A 19547-nucleotide genomic window follows, 5' to 3' on the forward strand; every position below is an offset into this window, starting at 1 on the left:
TTTCAATGCTTGTGGTGGTCATGTTTTCGCTTAGTAATTTCCTGTTTTAAATTGTTTCGCGTGGACATTCGATACATCCGGATATAGATTGACCGCTGTCGTACCGCTGCATATTGAAAATTTACCAGCGAATTTTTAACCGACTTTAAAACAGAAAGTTCTTTTATTCTACTTTCTGAGGAGATAATAGGGATGATGGCAGTTTTTTAAATTGTATATAAATTAAGATTATGCTAATAGTAAATCAATTTTGTAAAAGTAACAGGATATTTGCGATTATTACTTTCGGAGCTACAGGGATTTAAAGGGTCAGGTTTGCAGCGCTGCCACGGATCTCAGAAAAACGCCGCATACAAAATGGTACGAATTATTGACGATGAGATCCTTAGATTTGTATGGGCGTTCAAACACGTTCAAACGGGTTCGCTGATGACACTCCCATGGTATGCGGGTGATTGGGGTAAAGACTGCGCGGGTATGAAATCGTGCGTGCTGGGAAGTGAGGTGCATCAGTCGGGGGTTTTTCATTCATCGCAACACGCGAGTGTTACGAATGAATTTGTCAAGCTATACGATAAAGATAGTGAATTAGCCTGTTGGTGAGAAACCCATCAAGCTAAGATGTTATCGTTAACAAAACAAAAAAACACACATTATCAACAACCTGCCTGCAAACAAAACCATAATAAGCCTATCTGGACGACTCTGGTCGTAGCATTTCGCAATTTGCATAAAAGCGTCGTATAAATTTTGAAGCAAAAGTCGAGGAGTTTGAAATAAATTCTTCACATAAACAATGTTGTGATGCCCTAGATTTATAAGAACTGACCTCTTGCGAGCAAAGATAACGTACAAGTTTGCAGATCTGTGACGTGTTTTGTCTCATTAAAATCTCGCTTTATCTCTTGAGCTGAGTGCTATGGTGAGTCTCAGCAGTGCTACAATAAACTTGTTAACTAGTTGCCGTGTTCTGTTATATTTCTGTATTTAATGTTTTCTTGAGTAAACAGGATCACATTTTTATACATCTCCAATGTAGTACGTACATTAACTCAATGAGTTACTATGTACTACTAGAGACACCATATATTTTCAATTGCGGTGAATTTATACATTCGGTTTTTATATTTAAACATGAAAGTGTAACAAACAAAGTAATTAACGTTCTTTTATTTATTTATCTGTCTATTACAATAAAACTGTAGCAGGTCCGATTCTGTACATTGACGATATTTTAAAATTTGGAGAGCAATTTAATAAATAATAAATACAATATTTTTATTTTATTTTTTGTCTGTCTGTCTGACTTTTTGTTGACCGGGCATCATGCTGAAACTAGATGCCCGGTCTACTAAATATAGATAAATAGATTTGAGACTTTAATACGAAAGAAGGTTATAGGGTATTTTTTGTCGCAAAACAAAATCAGAAGGGGTGAATTACGGGTTGAAAGTTTGAATTAAAAGTCCTTAATTTTTCAAGTTAATAATAATGATAATATAATAAAGCCTTTAATAAAAATCTTACAATTTACATTTCATCTTAATCTATAAACAGGTTTATGTAAATTAATGCAATTTTCTTTTTTTTTTGTTTTTAGACACCGGCTTTTGGATTGTCTTGCTTTCCAGCATAGGCCTCCCCAAGTATTTTCAAAGATCTGTCCCGTGCTTTCCGCGTCCAAGTTATTCCTGCTATCTTTTTGATGTCGTCTTCCCAACGACGATCTTCCTTTACTTCTTTTTTTGTATCTAGGACACCATTCTGTCACTTCTTTGGCCCATTTTTCAGTCTTGCTTCTTATTAGATGACCCGTCCATTTCCATTTTACTTTTCTAATTTGGTATTTAGTATCTATAATCTTTGTTTGTTTGCTATTTTTTTGTTAATCGAACTTTATCTTTTAATTTTATGCTAAGTATACTTTCCATTTTTTGTCGCAAAACAAAATCAGAAGGGGTGAATTACGGGTTGAAAGTTTGAATTAAAAGTCCTTAATTTTTCAAGTTAATAATAATGATAATATAATAAAGCCTTTAATAAAAATCTTACAATTTACATTTCATCTTAATCTATAAACAGGTTTATGTAAATTAATGCAATTTTCTTTTTTTTTTGTTTTTAGACACCGGCTTTTGGATTGTCTTGCTTTCCAGCATAGGCCTCCCCAAGTATTTTCAAAGATCTGTCCCGTGCTTTCCGCGTCCAAGTTATTCCTGCTATCTTTTTGATGTCGTCTTCCCAACGACGATCTTCCTTTACTTCTTTTTTTGTATCTAGGACACCATTCTGTCACTTCTTTGGCCCATTTTTCAGTCTTGCTTCTTATTAGATGACCCGTCCATTTCCATTTTACTTTTCTAATTTGGTATTTAGTATCTATAATCTTTGTTTGTTTGCTATTTTTTTGTTAATCGAACTTTATCTTTTAATTTTATGCTAAGTATACTTTCCATTTTTTTGAAAATTGGTATGTGTACTCAGCAAATATAAGCTATTTGGTAAATAGAGTAAATGAAAATTATCTTCAATTGATAAACAATAGTCACTCATATTACATACTAGCGGACGCCCGCGACTTCGTCTGCGTGAAAGTCGTTGTAAACTTTCAACTACCCCTATCCTACCCTACCCTACCTCTACCCTACCCTATCCCAACCCTACCCCTTCCCTACCACTACCCTACCCTACCCTACCCTACCCTACCCTACCCCTACCCTACTCATTAAGGCGGCACTTCTTTATTTATTCCCCCCCTCCCCCCGCTAGTCGCGTCGAGCATGAATTAGTATTCACGCGCGATGGCTTAGCGTATTTCTTGTATAACTTTGGTGTTTCTTTACCGATTTTTATGATTCTTTTTTATTGAATAGGTAATAATGTTTTTTAGTTTAGTTAGGTTATGAGTGATGAGTGTAATAAACATAAGAGTTGACAAATATAATTAGAAAGCTCCGAACTGCTAAGCTATCGGGAGTTACACGTGTTATTGTGAGTCAACCATAAAAGATATATGCTGTTGTGTTTTTATAGATAATTTTAAGGAGAACATTTCCGTCATACATGATTTCTATGTAGCTTTAACCATTAAGGCTGTACACGCGACTGAAGCTTAAAAAATTGAGTAACTTCTCCCGTTTTCTCAACTATATTGTTTCTATAAAGAGCATACAGACAGACAGACAGACAAAAATTTTACTAATTGCATTTTTGGCATCAGTATCGATCACTAATCACCCCCTGATAGTTATTTTGGAAATATATTTCATGTACAGAATTGACCTCTCTACAGATTTATTATAAGTATAGATGAGTATGATAAAGTATTATTATACAAAGCTTTGAGTAGTGTTAATATGAAGCAATCAAAATTCAACGGCTGATAGTTACCTATGTACTGAGGAACGCAATGGGGGCGGAAACCAATTTAGATTTGAATTAGACGTACTACCTATAGTGAAGGCTGTAATAGGATTGTAGACATTTCGAAATTAACAATCTCACTTGTCGGGCATTGTGTACGCTTAGCAAATACAGCCTTTCATTACATTGTCTTATTAGATTGCTATTTTGAATCCTTGTACACCTGAATGGGGATGATGACTAGGTTTCAATATATTGATTTTTATGATACGTTCGGGTAAATAAGGTCAATGTTAACAAATTTATACATAAAAAGCAAAGATTGTCTGGATATTTGCAAAATAAATAAGATTTTAAAATTTCAAAATCTATTAATTTTTTTTTATCGTAATTAGATGACTATAAACATAAACGCATAAATAACAAAGATATTAGTAATTTTGTTTGAACGCCCATACAAACCTAACGATCAGCGAGCCAACGACGTCACTAAATCGTGCCATTTTGTATGGAGCGTTTTTCAGGGATCCTCGGCAGTGCCGCAAATCTGATCCTTTAAATCCCTGTAGCTCCGAAAGTAATGATCGCAGTACCCTGTTACTACTGTTTACAAATTTGCTTTGCTATTGGTATACTCTTCATTTATATACAATTTAAAAACTGTCATCATCCCTATTACTCGATATTTTAATAGCTGTTTTGTGATGTATACTTAATGCTCGCTAGAGGTAACGCCGTAAAGATTTCCATGTATCTCCGAAAGAAGTCATTGCAGATATACTCTTACTTCTACAAAATTGCTACACATAAAAAATTGTCATACCTATACCCAATTTGTATCATATTTTGCTTGGCTGGACCGATTGAGGTTATCTTAGTTGGTCCAGGTCTGGCTGGTGGGAGGCTTCGGCCGTGGCTATTTACCACACTGCCAACAAAGACGGACTGCCATGCAATTTAGCGTTAGGGTACGATGTCGTGTAGAAACCGAAAGGGTGTGGAGTTTCATCCTCCTCCTAACAAGTTAGTCAACTTTCATCTTAGATTGCATCATCACTTACCATCAGGTGAGATTGGGCTAACTTGTAAAGAATAAAAAAAAACCAAGATTAACCTAGTTAAAAACTCGGCATATTCAACTGGTTCCTGTTAATTAATACCATTGTAACGTACCTACTCGGTTAAAAATAGTTCATGGTAATCAAAGTTTTTATAGGAAAGTATCAAAACTGTTTCGTATACCATTTGGTGGTGATTGCATGTTGTAATAAACAGACAGCGGTAACCATACTTTGTGTTTTTACTTGAATTTATGGTTCTGTTTTAATAGTTCAAAATATTGTTTCAATTTCAGATATTATTTAGTGTGTAATGGGGTTTAAAGCCAAATGGAAATGCAATATTATCACAGAAAGCCGATTTAGCTATTTTTAATTCCGGAATAATTAAGGAACTTGATAATTAAAAATAATTGAGATGTGGATTTCATACAAAAAATCAAGTATTAAGTGAAAGTTTTATCAATGAAATTTTTGTTCATATTATTACCATATATTGTACATACTCATTGGTATGATAAGTAACTAACATTAAATACAACTGTTTCCTTGTTTTGTTGTTATGTATTACGTAACAACAAAACGTAGGTATATATCGAAGGTATATATGTTACTCCTTAATTACTTAAAAATTTAGCATATATGGATGCAGAAGAGGACAAAGTCTTTCATTCAGAAACATAACTGTTATCCAGGATAAAAATAACTCATTAAACCTTTTTATAAAATGCACCCACTAATACGAGTGAAGTCAGCGCGAGAAAAAGCAATCAATTTATAACCCTAAAAATAAAGCTATGAATCTTGAAAAAAAATCGGTTGTCTGTAAAGTCGGTTTACTGACGATAGTTCAACGTGACAACGTCATAAGAAAATACTGATGGAATGGTTGCAGTTTTCAAAAGAAAATATTCTAAAATACTGTTTAATTGTCTTCGTAAACCAGAACATGCTTTATTTCTTGTAAAAAAAAATTGGCAACCCTAGAGCGAGGGAACAACGTATGACGTCATCTTTTTTCGAGTGTGCCGGCTTCATCAAATTATAAGACGTTGTCACGTCAAAGTCGAGGTATCTTTTCACATTTTTAAGCTCGCGACGTCTTGAAAAGGATATTATGTACTACCTATTCAATTAATGATGCAACAATTAATCAAAACCCACGGGTGTACACTAAAGCGGTGTTTTTTGTTACAAAATGACGAGCCATAAATTTTTATAACTGATTTATGACCAAGTGTGAAAAGAGTGAAATTTAGCTTCACAAGGATTGGAAGATTATGTGATATCATATTCTGCAGACTTCTGTTATACTCGCTCATGATAAAGGTTTATACCCCAGCTAGCAAGCAAAAGATCGAGAAAAAGACAAATGTAATATCGATGGGCGAAGGATCATTCACAGGGAATAGAGTAGTAACAAGGAACATGTACTCGTATGGTTAGAGAAACAAGAGAGAGAGAGAAACAAGAGAGTGCTGGCACTAGCTGTTAGATATCAGTGATTCTCATTCCTGTATTGACAAGGAGAAGTAAAAAACTGACAGTCTTGTGAAAGTAGTAATGGAGAGAGATGCAATTAGAATTAGATGAAATTAATTACCTGAGTAAATCGTGAAAGAGGATATGTTTAATTACCTAATTTACAAAAAATAATTAAAGTGTTTTAGTTAAATTGTTATAAATACAAAGTTAATGGTTGAATGTCTATAGTCTAGACAAAACATTAAGGTCTGCCTTTACTTTGACGCAAAATCGTCGAGTGCAGTTTATTGAAAGTTCTCCCGCAAACAAAGATAATATTAATTAAACTGAAAGATATATTACATAGTTGGAATCACTGACCTCTTTAAAATAATGAAATGGCTTTTCAAACATAACTAATGGTTGAGTAAGATATACCTTTCGTATGCCTTTATAACTAATTGGATCATCATCATCATCATCATATCAGCCAACGGACGTCCACTGCAGGACTGCCTTTTGTAGGGACATCCAAACATCACTATCCCGAGCCGCCTGTGTCCAGCGAATCCCTGCGACTCGTTTGATATCGTCAGTGGGGTTGGTGGGGGGTCTACCAACACTGCGCTATTTAGTCGGGGTCGCCATTCCAGCACCTTGGGACCCCAATGTCCATCGGCTCTTCGAACAACGAGTACGTGCCCCACCCATGGCCACTTCAGCTTCGCGACTCGTTGAGCAATATCGGTGACTTTGTTTCTTTTGCGGATCTCCTCATTTCTGATTCGATCACGTAGAGATATTCCTAACATAGCTCGTTCCATCGCCCGCTGTGTGACTCTGAGCCTTCTTTACTACTACTACTATTAATTAGATATAGAAATAAAAATAATGGCGTGCAATAGGCAAAAGGCAAATAATTGTAAGGCTTTAATCTGTGGTAGGTACTGAAATATGTTTAAAGGCTGATAAAATAAAGGCAGCGCAGCCACGTCCTTTTATATTTTATACGAAAACAAAGAACGATCGAAGTCTCGTTACATCGATGCCACCGAAACGATATTTGTTGATTTTAACTTTATGAACCTTTTAGCGACGAGCCTTGCGAAATTATCGCCGAGAATGCTAAGGTAGATTGTGTCTTGGGTCGTTGAATTTATGACTTATATTGCATTGAATAGTCTTATCGATCAGTCACCTTATTAAAAAAGGTTGATTTTAATTTGCACGCAAATAAACTATTAATACACACAGGTAGATATTATATGACCCGTGATAGCCCAGTGGATATGAGTTTTTTTTGGTTGCCCTAAACGTACCCACTAATAATAAGGGTTCATACTTGGTGGAGGTACTGAACAACGTGCAATATACCTTGCACGTTGTTCCCTTAAGTTTATCTGTCGCTAACTGCAAAAATCCCCTCTTCGGATCCTCTAAATCTTGTTTGATATTATTAAATTATCTTTTAAATAAAATTAATCTTGTTATCACTTTAAACCTGTTAACCCAGACTGTAGAGCAGTGTGATGGCTTTAAGCTTCAAAGTCCTCTGCTATAGAGAGCAGTGGCGTGCACTTCATATATGCAAATATGCATTGCCTACCCTCTGAAGTTTCATTACGAAGTTGTATTGAAGAAGGGATTTTCCATTTTGTACAATTTATGGTGCAGTGCCTACCCTGGTTTAAAACCGTGTGCACGCCACAGATAGAGACTACAACATTGATGAGTTCCTTAATGATAAAGATGCTTGGAGGCCGTTGGATCAGCTTCCACCTTCACACAGAAAGTAAAACTATAAGGAATGTAAACAGTAATTGTTATTAATTGTAAATTATAATACTGTATGACTTTTTCAAAAGAGCAACTGTTGAGTTTCTTGCCGGTATCTTCTCAGCAGAACCTGCCTTCCGAACCGGTGGTAGAATCTTTACAAATAGTCAACTGACGTGTCAAAAGTGCTTGTAAACTGAGCCTACTTGAAATAAATGATTTTTGATTTGATTTGATTTGATTTGATTTGAGAGTGAGGCCTAGTCCTGTAATCGGCAATTAAATAGGGATAATTGATGAGTACCTTTTTTATTTCGACGCAAATATATTTTCATCACTTAATTTATAAAACAAAAACAATCAACAAAATTTTACTCGTTAACTCTTTTATAAGCGGAGAGAAAATATTAAATTGTAAAACGTAACAAAATCGCTCGATACCGTACTTACACGTTTTTGTTGTAATAACGTAACCCAGGTAGGCTACTTAAAATTGAACGCTTTCGTTTTACGAGGTCCCGCTCATATTTACAATAGGTAGAGGCGAGACACGGGATTAGGTGTGCCGTAAACATGGTATGCTGGAACACGATATTAACTGTTGTAAAAGTTAGTCTTTAACCTACATCCTCCGAAATTAATTGTTCCATAAAAACTAACCTCATTCGCTGTCACACTGAACTCTTAATATGTGAGGTCAAGTGACGATTTATTGCCGAATTGAACATTGTTACGAAATGTTATGATTTGTAATCACACTAATATTATAAAGGCGAAAGTTTGGGTGTAAGTGTGTATGTTTGTTCCTCCATTACGCTGCGGCTACTGAAGCGATTTGGCTTGAATTTTAAAAGGAAATGGATTTTACTCTGGATTAACACATACTTCTTATCCCGAAAAAATCCATGGTTCGCGCGGGATTTGTGAAAAAAATATAAATCAGACATTTCAATATTACTTATATGCTTTGATTATTTTTTTTCAGTAATACAATAATTACTGTTCATAATTTTATGTTTCATATTTCATAATTTTTGATAATTCCTAAATTTATTTTACTTTTTCTTTTTTTCCAGGAAATTACCAGAGCGTAAGACTACGAGCTTCGAAATGCCACCTAAGTAAGCCCAACATTTCATTAATTCATATTCAATTATTAGTATGGATTGTAGATCGTATCGATATAATTGTAAATCAAATAATTCTTAAACTACTTGTTCAAATTTAATGAAATTTGAAATATACTGTGTTTATACAATGCATGCTTGGTTACTCAAAATTCAAGCTTTTAGTATTATTCGCAACAAAGTTATAACGAGTCGAAAATGGCCTAAATTGTTTTGAGAAAAGCATAGTACGGCCGTGCCACTTTTTTGCTCGACTTGATGAAGGCACTACTGTGCCCCCCGATAACCGATTTTTGACTTATTAAAATTTATCACTACAAACATAAATTTATTTTAGCTATTATAAAGGAGATAAAAAAATGTTATATTAAAATTGTTTCCAAGCTTCAAGGTCGAAGTATTCCCGACTAGTTTCGAAACTGACAACAAACAAAGTTTGGATCGTGCCGCATTGCAAGAACCAGCTCATGACTAAGGGCCCCGTATAGGTTCGAAACTAGTCGGGCATACTCCGACATAATATCACGTGAGTGAGTTTAGCCGTGTATCATAATCAATTAACTCCTCAAGATAGACAATGCATATTTGCATCTACGAAGTGCACTGAGTGCTCAGTTAGTGAGTAATCGAATGCCAAATGATCAAATAATATGGTGCCTATTGGCGTCTCGTCGGTTCTGTACAGAGAATTCGTTTCGAGTTAGAAACTAATTTCCTGCGGCACAAAGCAATCGGCAGGATCGATGCGCATCTCTGATAGGCGCCACTCGGCAGGCACGGCCCGATGATTGATTTATCTGTTGTGCTTTTTCACAACCGAAACATCGGACGAATAGGTAATATCTGTCCAATGGATGAAAGATGTACATTTGGTAGAACAAAAAGTTTTTTTTTTGTCACTGTTATAAAGTACTAATTAATAAGATTTTAACCTAAACCACAAAATACAAGTACATAATATGTACAAGCCTAATATGTACAAGCCTCATAAAGTTCATTTTGTTTTTTCGGCACAAATCAAAGGACATAGGCTGGTACGATGTTATTTTTCGCTTTTTAGAGTAATGCATCTTTGAAATTAGTTTGATTTTTTTGTTAAAAATATATAATTTTATTTTTCTGTTTTTAGTGTGTCCTAGCATAGTGACCGAAAAGGAAATTTCGTTCACTTATTTTTATTTTAATGAAAAATCAGTAAACCAATTTTCACGAAAATTAAATGGGATCAATCTGGAAGTATACTCTTATAAATAAAAAATAAATTTTAAAATTTGGTTAATAAATGGCGAAGTTATGAGGTAACAAAAATAAAAAAAAACATACGCGTCGAATTGAGAACTTCCTGTTATTTAACCGACTTCCAAAAAGGAGGAGGTTCTACGTTCGGCTGTACGTACTTTTTTTAAGTCTGTTAAAAAGTGGCGAGTGCGCAAACACTACGCATTGTGATATATTAGGAGCATTTCTTATTATAGAAGGTAGTCGAGTTACAATAGTCAATACAAGTGGTTATAGGATCTACCAGGTGGACTGACGACATCAAGCGAGGCGCAGGGATTCGCTGGATGCAGGCGGCTCAGGATCGTGATGTTTGGGAATCCCTACAAAGGCCTAATGTCCTGCAGTGGACGTCAATCAGCTGTTTTTTTATAAGAATATTTGCCATACTTTTAAATATGACCAATATTCCAACTCCCCTCCAATTAGTGCTCTTACCGTTGAGCTATTGAGGCTGTTATGATGATAATGATGATGATAGGGTCTACGTTTGAATTTTGAAGGTAAATACATACACAAACACACTGGGTACACAGAACTTTTAACAACCTTGGTATTCTGTGTATTGCTTTATTTATCACTAGGGCATTAAACGAACCACAGAATAAATGATTATGCACTGATGAGTTTAGAAGGGTATTTACATAAATCCTCCAGGGTAAAATAGTGTACGTCTTAAATAAACGTTGCAACAGGAAACCTTTTGAATTTATTCGCTAAACATTTCAAATACATTTAAAATATTTACAAAGCAGTTCTTGGAAGAGATATTTAATTTAACAGTGTTGCAGTTGGTCAAAGTAACTACACTGATTAAACAATTCGAGATAAAAGTTCTGAATGTCTTCCGCCTCGTTAAACTTTAAAACTACTGAACATATTATTATGAGGAAGGTTTTGATACATAATTTATCAATGTATATAAATATAAATTATAAAACAAATTGGTCGATATATTTTGTTGGAAGTGTCGGAAAAAATCAAAGCCTGAGAGTTTTCATCGAAATCGCTTCCATTCCCTGAGAGATATCTATACTAATATTATAAAGGTGAAGAGTTTGTTTGTTTCTTTGATTGAACGCGCTAATCTCAGGAACTACTGGTCTGATTTAATATTTTAGTGTTAGATAGCCCATTTATCGAAGAAGGCTATAGGCTATATATTATTCCCGTATTCCTACGGGAACGGGAACCGTGCGTGTAAAACGGCGCGGTGTCGGCTAGTAATAACATATTGCTCCTTTTTTAGTGTACGAGTATAATATATAATCAATAAAAAATAAAAAAAAAACAATAAATAAAATTGAAATGTCTATCTGGGATTTCAAAATGACTGTTTTTTCAAGTGTATATAGCTATTTAAAATTTCTGTATATCTTGTCTTTCTGTTTGTCTGACCTAACCTCTGAAACAGCTTAACCGATTTTAATGAGACTCACTGGAAGTTAGAGAAGTTTATTGAGTAACATAATAGGCTACTTTTTATCCCAAAAATACATAGTTATTCCGGGATTTGAGAAAAACAAAATTCATGTTGCGTAATATATGTACTATATTTCTCCATCAACAAGCGCGCCTGTTTTTAAGGGTAACGAGGGGCTCTATTTGCCTTGTTTACGATCTTGGTCTGGTCGCGATAAATTATTACCACAATTACTTATGAAACAGAAGGAAGGCGTTATGGAAGGTTGATTGGTTATTTACCTAACGTAGCGAAGCGAGATCTTGAGATTGGGTCAATTAACTCCGTTTTCCTGATTACCCTATGTTGAAATTAAGAAATATCTTACATTGGTAGGTAATTGGTTCTGTATTGCAATATTAGAATTTACTAAAAATAAAAAGGGGGTTTAGTTTTTTGTTTATTCAACATTTTTGAAATTTAAATAAAATATTTGTTATTTGTTTGCCTGATTACCCAATGTTTAAACTAAGAAATATCTTACATTGGTAGGCAATTGTTTCTGCAATAAAATATAAGACTTTACTAAAAATAAAAAGGGGGTTTGGTTTTTTACATATATTTCCACATTTTTATAAATTCAAAAACAGAGGAATTTCTGTTAAGGAAAAAACCGTAATTCTCGGAACTTTAGAACCAATGTTTTACTTTACCGAGGGGGATAATTTTTTTTTCTGAGTTTTAATAAATAAATAAACTCAAACAATACACTTATCACTATCTATTTGACAAATTATATTGGTAAAGTGACCGTGAAGTAGAATGCTGTCCGCGAATACTTTCGCCTGTATTTTCATCCCTTTGGGTAAACTAAAGTATTGATTTTATATCAAAGTTTGAGCCCTATGGAGCATTGCTTCTTTTTGATCATTCATTCATTGTTCATTTTGAACCTATTATTGATTTTTAAAAATATTTTCTTAGTTTTTAAGATATTTGCAGATTAGCAGCATTTCGCTTAGCTTTATTTATATACACACACAACAACTTCGTTCATGTAAAATCAGTTTTTTTTGTCCGTGGATTATTCCGGGAAAAAGTAGCCTATTCTGTTCTGCTCCAAGGTGCACTTTATCTCTAAACCAAGTTTCGTTCGAATCGGTTCAGCGATTTAGCCATGAAAAGGCTACAGACAGACAGACTTAATTTCGCATTTATAATATTAGTATAGATTTTATAGTACGAGTTGATTAGCTATGCAATTTTTGTGTTGTTTGTATACCTTGTTCATATTTCCGGTGACTGCTAAAATAATTAGCACATAATATTGACGGCCTCCGTGGCGCAGTGGTATGCACGGTGGATTTACAAGACGGTGCTCCTGGGTTCGATCCCCGGCTGGGTCGATTGAGGTTTTCATAATAATTGGTCCAGGTCTAGCTGGTGTGAGGCTTCGGCCGTGGCTAGTGGCACTCTACCGGAAAAGACGTACCGCTAAGCAATTTAGCGTTCCGGTACGATGTCGTGTAAAAACCGAAAGGGGTGTGTATTATAACAAGTTAGCCCGTTTTCATCTTAAATTGCATCAGCACTTACCATCAGGTGAGATTGTAGTCAAGGACTAACTTGTGATGAATAAAAAAAATATATATAAAAGCATTTTTAACTTCAAAGTTTTTCGTTTAGAACATGAACATGGTGATTTTATTCTAAATGAATAACCATGAGAATGTTAGAGATGTCTCCATAAGTTAACTAAATTAAAATAAATTACGGAGAGGTTACTACAAACGAGCTACGGGAGTCAGATAAACGTAAATATGAAGCTTTATTCCAGAATTCAGTTTGACCACTAAATAACTACTCCGCTGGCTTATAGTTTTTATACACGATGCAACTGGACTAAAATTACTAACTAGCAGTAGGTTTGGGGGTACTCTTCTATAGCAAGATAACCATGACTGTGATGGACTTGCCAATGCACAACTTTAAGCAATGTGTAAAAAAACATTTACTTAGTCGAGGTTACTACACTATTGATGAGTTCCTTAACGATAAAGGTGCTTGGAGGCCATTGGATCAGCTTCCACCTTCACACAGGAAGTAAAACTATAAGAAATTGTAATTGTTATCAATTGTAAATTATAATACTGTATGACTTTTTCATTTCAAAAGAGCAACTGTTGAGTTTCTTGCCGGTATCTTCTCAGCAGAACTTGCCTTCCGAACCGGTGGTAGAATCTTTACAAATAGTCAACTGACGTGTCAAAAGTGCTTGTAAATTGAGCCTACTTGAAATAAATGAATTTTGATTTTTTTGAGTTTGTTGTGGGCTCTTCTCGGAACAAAGCGCGTTTGGAACCCTCGTGACTTTAATTTTTAGTTTTAGATTTTACTAATCACAATAAATCATGACATAACGTTTCAAAAGTGCACATTTCGTGATGAGTGACCTTCACTTTTGTATTTTATACTTAAAATACATATATTATATGGCGCATTCGCTTCATTTTCCGTTACTTGTTTTAAAATGAAATGCGCTGTTGCAAGCTCTGCATATTAAAAAAAATTTTTTTTTTTTTTTTATTAACTTGGAATAGTAGTTTTAATTAACGTTGGAATTTCGTACGGAATTTATTCGATGACGGAAAATATTGCGAGTGTAATGTTTTGATTTTCTGTTTACTTTATTTTTAATTAGATTCTCCTTTTATAGTGCTTTATAACTCGTGCAAGTTAGAACCTTTGTCGTTTATTTGCTTTGAGAAATGCAATTTTAATATTAACTCGCAACTCGTTTCCTTTTGATTAAATGTTAATATTAACTTTAGTAGCTTCCAACTTTTGAAATGTTACATTTTTTGGACTGAGCCTGCGTTTATTAGAGGACGAAATTTTTTTTTTGGATAATTATAAAGGAGGTGTTACTTTTTGCGGGGTTGCCACTATCCTTTGGCCACCATCTTGGAAAAAGGGATACACATGGTTGTTTTGGTTCATATTATGACAATCTAGTCTCACAAATGGAATATTAATACTTTTTTGTTCCAAATAAAATTCTCTATAACTTTTTATTATTACATAAATTTTTATTATTACAATTTAGAACCAAAAATAACAATGTTATAAACGATAGTAAATTTTAACTGGCAAAACTCGTCACATAACATAAAATCAATAAACACACACACACACACACACGTGTGTGTATAGGTGTATGTGTTTGTTTAATGCAATAATTGTGTTTAAGATGTAAATAATATCTACATTGTTTTATTACTAATTGACTAAAAAGAATTTATTGTTTTTGGCAGTACGTACTAGTACAGTGTAGATACACGTAATGGTTATTGTGGTAGACTAATGCTAGCCGCCCACGGTCCGATATATCCACATGCCTGCAGCGCTGCGGCATGAAAACTCATTAAAACTCAATGTTTGTTTGTACATGACGTTTCGACTTGAAGATAAAATCATGACTAATACACGATAAGTTTTACCTAGCGCCATGTCGACAGCATGTGGGTAAATCGGACCGTAGGTAGTTAGCATTACGAGTTCGTTCGTTATCAACCCATATTCGGCTCACTGCTGAGCTCGAGTCTCCTCTCAGAATGAGAGGGATTAGGCCAATAGTCCACCACGCTAGCCAATGCGGATTGGCAGACTTCACACACACAGAGAATTAAGAAAATTCTCTGGTATGCAGGTCTGCTCACGATGTTTTCCTTCACCGTTTGATACACGTAATATTTAATTTCTTAAAATGCACACAACTGAAAAGTTGGAGGTGCATGCCCCGGCCCGAATTCGAACCCACACCCTCTGGAATCGGAGGCCGAGGTCATATCCACTGGGCTATCACGACTCATTACGAGTAGCAGCGGTTAAATCAAGGATGGAAATAATTAACTATTTTCGGATGAAGGACACTATTAACTGTAACAACTTCCTGAAACACGATTACATTGATTAGAGGCGAAAGAAATCTGATAGTGGTAAACCTTGTGCTTTCAAAAATAGGCTTTATTATTTTATATTCCCGCGAAGGCTTTATAGCAGAGGGTAAGTTGGGTAGGTCAAGTTTGTTTACGTTTAACATTTTTGCATCGTGAATGAAATATTTCAAGTCTGAAGTTAATTCTTTAGTTGTAGGTATTAAGGTCATAGAACTAAACGGCGCTCAAGGTTTATTTTTATACTAGCTGACGCCGCGCGGTTTTACCCGCGTGGTTCCCGTCCCCGTAGGAGTACGGGGATATTATATAGCCTATAGACTTTCTCGATAAATGGGCTATCGAACACTGAAAGAAATTTTTAAATCGGAGCAGTAGTTCCTGAGATTAGTGCATTTAACCAAACAAACAAACTCTTCAGCTTTATAATATTAGTATAGATTTAAATGCGAAAGTTAATTTGTTTCTTATGTTTGTTACTTACGAGTAAATCGGTATTTACCATCGACGACAAGTGATCTTGACAAAATTTGGCACAGAGAAAATTGCTTCCTGTTTAGCGTAAGATGGGCATCCGAGATAATCTCTCTCTTTCATCCCATCGCAATAAAAGAAAGATAGAGAGAGTATGATATTTATGCTATAGTCTGACAAGTTTGTTGATGACACTCCCATGATATGCGAGCGACGAGGGGAAAGACTGCGCGGGTGTAAAATCGTGCGTGCGGAGATGTGAGGTGCATCAGTCGTAGGTTTCTCATTCATCGCATCGTCCCCCGGCCCGCGCGGCGAGTGTTACGAACGAAGTTGCCAAGCTATGTTTTTTCATTATGTTGGAACGAAAGAGATAAAAAGCAAGCTAAACAAAACCTATCTCTTAACGCCGATCTTGGGCTTATAGGAGTTGAATATAACATTATTATAATAATTTGATAATAAATAAATCATTTATTTCAGAATATAAGAAATTCTATAGTGTTATTATTTTTCATTATTATTATTATTATGTCAAAAATCCATTCCATTATTATTTTTATCTCAAAAAAAGTAGCTGTGTATCTCGGAAAATTTACACAGGTGATGTTAGGCTTAGTTAAACATAATAAGTTAAAAAATATATTCTGCCTGTATGTCCGCTGATCAAAACTAAAAATTGTTTTTCTATTATATAATTACAAATCATTCATCATGTTAGAGAAGCCAGATGTGTGCTAACCCTAACTAAAAATCGTTTCAAATGAAATTTCTCGAATTTCACCGCTAACTCGGGCAACGATTTCATTCTGTTGTGAACATGGGGGAAATGGAACGCACGCAGTAAGCCAGGGGCTGAGTTTTGCATTTTACCCGAATTGATGTCGAAAGCAATCCAATACCCTTAGTACCAATTCACGTATCTCGGTAATGATGATAGTTCGCATGAGTCACGTATTTCGCTAGGGATGTATGCATTTCAAATTTGAGTTCAAATTTCGTCTATTTAAACAGTTTCATGGTGTTACATGTAGTAGAGCCGGGATAGCCCAGTGGATATGACCTCTGCCTCCGATTCCAGAGGGTGGGGGTTCGAATCCGATCCGGGGCATGCAACCTCCAACTTTTCAGTTGTTGTCATTTTAAGTAATTAAATATCACGTGTTTGAAACGGTGAAGGAAAACATCGTGAGGAAACCTGCATTCCAGAGACTTTTCTCAATTCTCTGCGTGTGTGAAGTCTGCCAATCCGCATTGGGCCAGCGCGGTGGACTATTGGTGGACTATTGGAGAGAAGACTCGAGCCTAGCAGTGAGCCGAATATGGGCTGATAATGATGATGACATGGAGTAATGTGGTGCTTGGAACTTTTTGTATAGGCTTATGACTATGTTCTGCAATGGACGATCATTGGCTGAAAATGAAGCAGCTACTTTAATTATTGTAGTGCTTTTATAGTGATAAATACATATGTATTACAAGTAAAGTAATAAATACTGTGTATTTACAAATTTATACAGTAGTAGTAGTAGCTACCTAAGTATTCTGTATTTGGGTAAACAAAAACTTGAATTGGCCTATTTTTCACAAACAATATCTTCACTTGGGATAATCTCTTTTTATTTGTACGTATTAGGTTCGAAAAATTTGTAAGCAATTGCAAAAAACATTGGCAATATTAAAATCTCAATAAAGTACAGTATATACATTTATTATTTTACATTGCGCGTTTATCTACCAGAGAAAACAAACATTTTAACGTTTTCGATATCTGAAAACTCGTGCTAAGGAAATATGGTCTTTAATGCATGCTCGAATGCAAGTCACTCATTAATTCAAATGGATCGGTGATGGCGACGTCACATAATTATAACCATTATTACGAGTATACTAATGCACAAGTAGGTAAATAATATGGAATATAAAGATCGCGTTGCTATTTTCTGTTTCTTATAGTTTTTGGCATTCGATTCCTAAGGGATGGGAATGAAATTGCACGCTAGCAAAGTAGCTTCGGTTCCACACCCCTTTCGGTTTCTACACGACATCGTACCGGAACGCTAAATCACTTGGCGGTCCTTCTTTGTTGTATTGGCCGCTGGGCATTCCCCTTTCCCACCAACCCACCTGGTGGGAAAGGCTTTTTGGTGGAAATGGTTTTTAACGGCCTCCGTGGCGCAGTGGTATGCGCAGTGGACTTACATGACGGAGGTCCTGGGTTCGATCCCCAGCTGGGCAGATTGAGATTTTCTTAATTGGTCCAGGTCTGGCTGGTGGGAGGCTTCGGCCGTGGCTAGTTACCACCCTACCGGCAAAAACGTACCGCCAAGCGATTTAGCGTTCCGGTACGATGCCGTGTAGAAACTGAAAGGGGTGTGGATTTTCATCCTCCTCCTAACAAGTTAGCCCGTTGAGATTGTAGTCAAGGGCTAACTTGTAAAGAATAAAAAAAAAAAAGAGTACCCTAGTAGTCTATACGCAAAACGTCGGTACATTTGTAAGTGTCAATACCCATTAATTTTTATCTGTGGAAATAACAAAAACTCATTAACATGACATATGGCAAGGGCACGTGCATGTCACACGACGTCGCGTGAACGTCCCGTATTTCCATACGTTACTTCGAGGAACACCCATGACCGTAAAAGCGTTTTCCCTTTCATGTAAATTAAGACACCGAGTAGGTAGGTATCTATCATTCTTTGTATCTTTTTTTAGAATTGCCTCGTCTGGCCAGTTCCTGGGTCGAATTCTAGGTTGGGCTATGAGAAACAAAACCTTAGTATCTCTTTCTTCTAATAAGTTTTCAGTCAGCCCGGTGATTTGTTGTTGGTGGTGTTATACACATGTCATCTTAACAAACTGTTAAATAGAACCAAGTAGGTACCTTCTTACAAGTTATAAACAAGGAAAAAATAATTTAGTAAGATTAAACACTAGAATAAATATTAATATTTAGATATCAATCTGAAGATGCTCTGGTTTGGACGTAGAAGGCTATTGTGTCTTGGTGGAGTTGTCTTTGAGACTTTCAGGTTTTTCGTAAAACAGCAAAATAAATTCAATATTCATATTCATTATTATCAGCCTATTTTAATTAAAATTAGATAAAGTAGAGTATGAAACGTGCATAAATTGGCGTTAAAAAACTGCACTCGTGCTTTGATCTCAAATCCTCAATAAGTAACAGTTTCATAACCGTGATAGTCCAGTGGATATGACCTCTGTCTCCGATTCCGGATGATCCGGTCTGAGGCCATGCACTCTAACTTTTCAAAGTTCGAAGAGCCGATGGAGGTTGGGGTCCCAAGGTGCTGAAATGGCGATCCCGCACCGGAAAGCGCAGTGTTGGCCGACCCCCCACTAGGTGGACCGAGGATATCAAGCAGGTTGTAGGGCTGGCGGCTCGAGATCGTTGTTCTTAGAGGTCCATGCAAGAGGCCTATGTCCAGCAGTGGACGTCTATCGGCTGATAAAGTAGGTAGGTACTTCACTATCTACCTACCCCTCTATCCATTTTCGGCTAGGGTTGATAATGATGAATCGTTTCATAATCTACTATTATGAAACTCGAGTGAATTGGGTACATAATAACAGTTTAGATCTACAAAATGTAGCTAAGTCGTAGGTGTAACAGTCACCCACATCC

General features: G+C 35.7%; 2 protein-coding genes across 4 annotated transcripts in view; one reads left to right on the forward strand and one right to left on the reverse strand.

The window, feature by feature from the left end:
• The window catches only part of LOC112053771 (uncharacterized), a 221968-nt gene that overhangs the window by 122210 nt on the left and 80211 nt on the right, over positions 1–19547 (reverse strand). The gene's annotated exons all lie outside the window — the stretch shown is intronic.
• Positions 1–19547, forward strand: part of LOC112047294 (CD82 antigen-like) — a 135287-nt gene that overhangs the window by 79210 nt on the left and 36530 nt on the right. The window contains exon 3 of the mRNA XM_052891612.1: positions 8738–8782. The gene's annotated coding sequence lies outside the window, so the exon portion shown is untranslated. The remainder of the gene's footprint in view (positions 1–8737; positions 8783–19547) is intronic.

This window comes from Bicyclus anynana, chromosome 4 (genome assembly GCF_947172395.1).
Source record: "Bicyclus anynana chromosome 4, ilBicAnyn1.1, whole genome shotgun sequence".
In the NCBI taxonomy this organism is placed as follows: domain Eukaryota; kingdom Metazoa; phylum Arthropoda; class Insecta; order Lepidoptera; family Nymphalidae; genus Bicyclus; species Bicyclus anynana.